At 40.1% G+C, this 5,574-nt stretch overlaps 1 pseudogene; it reads left to right on the top strand.

The window, feature by feature from the left end:
- LOC102165040 lies at window positions 658-2,530 on the top strand (annotated as a pseudogene).

The following is a 5,574-nucleotide window of genomic DNA, read 5'->3' as shown; positions in this document are numbered from 1 at the left end:
AAAAATGTGAAAGGATTGTATTCCTTGAATTAAGAGATAATTATGATGTGCAATTATTTTTGGCTTTTTCTAGTTGGGGACCCAAGCCGAGATTTGAAGCCTGGAGTTTGAAAGACAGAACAGAAGATAGGTGATGCTACTTGAAAAAGATGGGAGACTATCAATAACCTAGCATGAAGGCAAAAAGAGGACATGGCCAATGAGATAATCTGGTAGAGGAGAAAATTCTAGTTGGGACAATATCTTGAAAAAAGTATTCAGGTATCAATTTCCTGCACTGTGATTCCATTAAGCTATAGGCACAGCTTAATAGCATCTATTGCACCCTTAGCTTTGTGTTAGGTGTATGCTGAGGAATAAAAGGGAAGGATGTCATTTATTAGACTAGAGCAGAGTGAACTGGGCAGAAGGGCAGCACATGAAATGGTATGTGAAGGGCAGAGGTGATTACAGAGAAGTGTTGAGTGAGATGGGCAGTTGTGATAATAGTAACATTTGTCAAACATTTAGAGGTGCCGTGCCACTGGGAGGCACACAGCAATATTTGGGAAGGAGCCCAGACTTTCTGTAGAAACACAGCGTGTGGCTTGGCACACTGCTAATAATCTATTAAAGGGAAGGTGAGGCAGAAGCCTGTAGACCCCAGGTGACCTCAAGATGGCAGCACTTATCGATTTACATCAAAGGAGAGCAGTTACACAGTCTTTGCAACTTTTCCAGAATAGGACTTCAGGTAGTGGAGAAACAGGCAATGACATGGAAGACAATCCTATTACCTGCTGAAAGAGCTACTGTTACCCAGTCCCCAGTCAGAAAATCCAGAATCTAAAGATCAGAATTCTAGTCCAACTCCATAACATATTAGCTCTGAGTTCTAGTGTAAGCCTCATTACTTACCTGTGATCTGTTTTTCATACCAGATTTGCTAAGAGATGAAATGAGATTTATGTAGAAATGTTAAATGTAAAGTCCCATTAAATGTTAGCCATTTTCATATTCTTTTTTAACCTCTTTTTCTAGTTTTGCCACAAAAGATTAATGGAATGACAAGTTTGGGAAATGGAATGAGTAAGGAATGAAGTTAGCAAAAATGCTAAATTAAGAGCAGTTCTTATCTATGATATTCTGAGGGCTCCCCCTCAATTCTTCAAGGACTGAAACAAAATATTTAGGAAATCTTACAAAGCCACATACCTTAGTTTAGTCTTTGAAAATACAATTCTTATATTGTTTCTGGCAGTATTTCTCCATTTAGCATTACATAGTTATAAAATTGATCCAGGGCATCCTCTACGAGATGCCAGTCTTTGCTGTCAACACCAGGGCATCCTCTACGCAATGCCAGTCTTTTCTGTCAACGCTATTGGTGTCTTCCTGCCCAGCTTCAACAGCAAGCCTTTCATGCCTATTGCACCGTGAACCCCAGCACCTGACAATGGAGGATGTGACAGACGCCACCACTACCCTCAAGTGGCTTCTCCCAGACAGGATTGGGGCAAGTGGCATCAATGGTACCTGATGGAGTACTGTGTGGAGAGCTCTGACACATGGATTCCTGCTAACATGGACCTCATGGGGCACAGCCCGCTGGTCACCCTGGCCCAGAGGGTCACCCTCTGGGAGACTGTGGAGCAACCCAAGATCTGGCTGCCCCACCACCTCTGCCAGACTTATATCTGCAAAGTGGGGGAAAAACTCAACCTCATCATCCCCTTCCATGGAAAGCCGTGGCCACAGCTTGTGTGGACAAGGGCGGGGAGCTGGTAGACACCTCCCTCATGCACCTGTGCACCAGCGACTTCGACCACTGTTCTTTGTGTGCCAGGTGGCCCGCCTGGACTCTGGGGAGCATGAACTGAGCTTGCAGACTGAGAACTTGAAGGACACAGCCACCATCTGCATTCATGTCTTGGAAAAGGCAGGGACGCCAGAGAATGTGATGGTGAAGGAGGTATGGGGCACCAATGCTCTGGTGGAGTTGCAGCTCCCGAAGGATGACGGCAGCAGTGAGGTCACAGAGTATTTCGTCCAGAAAGCCAACAAGAAAACCATGAAGTGGTTCAACCTCTTCAAATACAACTGGCATACCTCCTACATGTATCTGACCTCTTTGTGGGCAATGAATACTATTTCCGAGTTTACAGTGAGAACATCTGTGGTCTCAGTGGCTTGCCTGGCCCAGTGTCTCCAAGACAGGCATCACCTTCAAGGCACCTGAGCTCAAAGAGCATGACTTCCAAACGCCTCTCGAGTTCCTGACTCCTCTATTCGACTGAGTGGACGTGGCTGGTTACGCTGCAGCTCTCAACTGTGACGTAAGAGGCTGCCCAAAGTTCAAGGTGGTCTGGGTGAAGAACAGTGTGGAGATCGGGAGGATCTCAAGGTCCTGAGGACCAACCACCAGGGGTTCCTGACACTGAACATCCGGCGCCCATCACCCTTCTACTAGGGGACTTACTCTTGTCAGACTGTCAACATGCTGGGGGAGGCCCTGGCCCAGCGCAAGCTGGAAGTCCCAGTGCTGCAGTGAAGCTCTCTCTTCCACCCTCCAAGATAATTGGCTGCTGAATACTGACCCAGACTGCCTCCAAACCCTTTCCCTTTCCCGAGTTATTATGAGAAGATAAGACTCTTGACTCTAGAAAAAAAAAAAAAAATTTAAGTGAGTAGATAAAATTCTGACTCATCATTGAAAATCTTGTTAAGAAGTATTGGTTGATAAAGAAAAAAAAAAAGCAAAACTTGAGACCACTCTATCAATAGTATATTATAATTAATTTCCTAATATGGACTATTACAGAGAAGAATATAAAAACTAATAACGAAGACCAGAATGAGATCTAGGAGTAAAAATATTTAAAGGACATCATTTTCTCTGTTGGCCATGAAAAACCTATAATGTTTAGGGTATACCACACCCAGGGCATGTTGAAGAATTATGAGTGACAGAACAAAATAAAACTTTGAAATTCTTTTAAAATAGTTTTAAATAGTGATAGTCTTGGCTCCAAATCAGAAAAACCTAATTAGACTCTCTTCTTGCCAGAATCTAAATCAATTAATTGGTCATTTAGAATTCAGAAGTCTAAGAAATGGACATTTACCCAAAAAGAGTTTTTCAATAGTAATCCTATTTTCAGATAAAATTTAGGTATTTATTTTTGAATCAATTTTTAAGTGAAAATTAGGAGATCCAAAAATATTAGTGGCTTGCTGGAGATCACTGAATAAACAGTGAAAATATAAGAACTATAATTCACATCTCTAGACTCATCCTCCAGCACTTTCCTCATTATATTTCATAACCTCTTTTATGTTCACATATTTCATATAGTTCTTAATATAACAGAGTCTACCCCACAAGCTTTCTATGTTTATTTTTATCATTTAAGGAGGGTACTCCTTTTCTAGATTAATGTTCTGTAGAGGAAAATAATACATTTATTTTGTAATTGTGAGGAAGGGATTGATTTATTGAAGACAATACCCCTCTAGGTTGGTGCCCCTGAAAGGAAGTTGGTCTCCTACAAAGCTCCATAGAAACTAGCTACAGCCAAGTGCGCAGACCAGTCAGGTGACCAGAAGGCTTGGGATCTGTCCTGTATCACACTGATACTCACCTGAGTATATATGCTAAGCTCGCAAGGTAAGGATGGAGCCATGTTATAGTGCTGTTGTATCATAGCCTCAGATCACACAGTAAAGGTTCTGAAACTTTCATAATCATAAATTTCCAAGACCCCACAGCCCAGTATCAGAGTCCCCTACTGTCCACCACACATGCTGGGACAGCGCACAGCAATGTAATAGCACTGAATGGCAGACTCTGGAAGAGGGACTCTGTCTTTATTATTCGGATATATATTTAGATTTAAATTGCCATGAGGTTTGCAAATTACTTTTAAATTGTTCAGGAAACTGTGTGTTCACACATGTGCATATGTGTAAATAAATAGCAAATGTGACAAAATGTTAACAATGGGTTATTTTAGGTGAAGTTTATAAGCATTTATATTAGTACCCTCTCAACTTTTTTTCTGTAGATTTAAAATAAAAACTAAAAGCTTAGGAATTTTAAAGTACTGTAACTAGAATCACCCAGTATAAAATGCATTTGCAATAAAGTTTAACTTTCCCTTTCAGCAACAATACTTTTTCACAAAAATGCTAATCTTAACAATGTAGAAAATAGTAATTTTTCCAGGTAAAATGGTACCTCTACTTCAGAAGTTTGTCAATTTCTCAAAATGTCAAGCCTATAGTTACCGTATGATCCAGCAATTGTAGATTACTAGGTATATACCCCAGAGAAATAAAAAAAAAAACACATGTTGCATAAAAGCATTATTTCTAATATCCAAAAAGTTGAAACAAGGCAAATTTCTGTCAACAGATGAGTGGATAAAAATGTGTAGTATATCCATACAATGAAATATTCAGCAATAAAAAGGAATGGTGCACAGATATTTGTTAACCATAGATAAACCTTGAAAATATTATGCTAAGTGATAGAAGCCAGTCACAAAATACCATGTATTGTATAATTCCATTATATGAGTAATCCAGAATAGACTATCTATAGAGACAGAAAGTACACTAGTGGTTGTCTCTGTTACCAAGTCTAAGCACTTTGCTTGCCCCATGATGATCCAATAAATTGGGAGGTGCATTGTTCGGGCAAGGGATAGCTACTTTATTTAGAAAGCTAGCAGACCGATAAGATAGTGGACTGAGAGTTCCCATTGTGGCTCATTGATTAAGGAAACCCAACTAGCATTCATGAGGACGTGGGTTCAATCCCTGGCTCCACTTAGTGAGTTAAGAATCTGGTGTTGCTATGAGCTGTGGTGTAGGTTGCAGACACAGTTCAGATCCCTCATTGCTGTGGCTGTGGTATAGGCTGGCAGCTACAGCTCTGGTTCAGCCCCTAGCCTGGGAAGCTCCATATGCCTTGGGTGCATCCCTAAAAAGACAAAAGACAAAAAAAAAAAAAAAAAAAAAAAAAAAAGATTATGGCCTGGTATCTCAAAGAACCATCTTTCCTAAGCTGGTATGCTAGTTTCTTTCATAAAACAAGAGGAGTGAGGGGAGAAGAGGTAAAGTAAAAAAGGTGATTAGTTGTTTCAAGTATATGTCGACTCCAGCCGGATATTGGAGGGGATGTATTAATTTCTACTTTCCTGTAGCCATTCACAGATGGGCCTGTTCAGTATAATTCCTGCTAGCCAAACAAACTTTATAGCTTAATACTCATGCATGGGAGGCAGTTTTTCAAGAGATTAGTCATTATGTACTCTTTAACTATAGACAACACCCCTTTAGGGATTAATTTACAACAAAAGCAATAGAATACAAAAGTTAAAGAAACAGATCCAATATGGAGTCAGATTTGTTCTTCCTTATTACACTTAGGACTGGGGTGGGGATATGAGGAGTGACTTCTAATGCAATGCAGTTTTTTTCTTGGGTGATGAAAGGTATTCAAATTAGATAATGGTGGTGATTGCACATCTCTGTGACTGTGATAGAAACCATTGCATTGTATACTTTATTTTCTTATTTTTAATTTTTTTT

Source organism: Sus scrofa, chromosome 13 (genome assembly GCF_000003025.6).
Source record: "Sus scrofa isolate TJ Tabasco breed Duroc chromosome 13, Sscrofa11.1, whole genome shotgun sequence".
Taxonomy (NCBI): domain Eukaryota; kingdom Metazoa; phylum Chordata; class Mammalia; order Artiodactyla; family Suidae; genus Sus; species Sus scrofa.
Note: the sequence above shows the minus strand (reverse complement) of the source record. Positions and strands in the feature narration are given on the sequence as shown.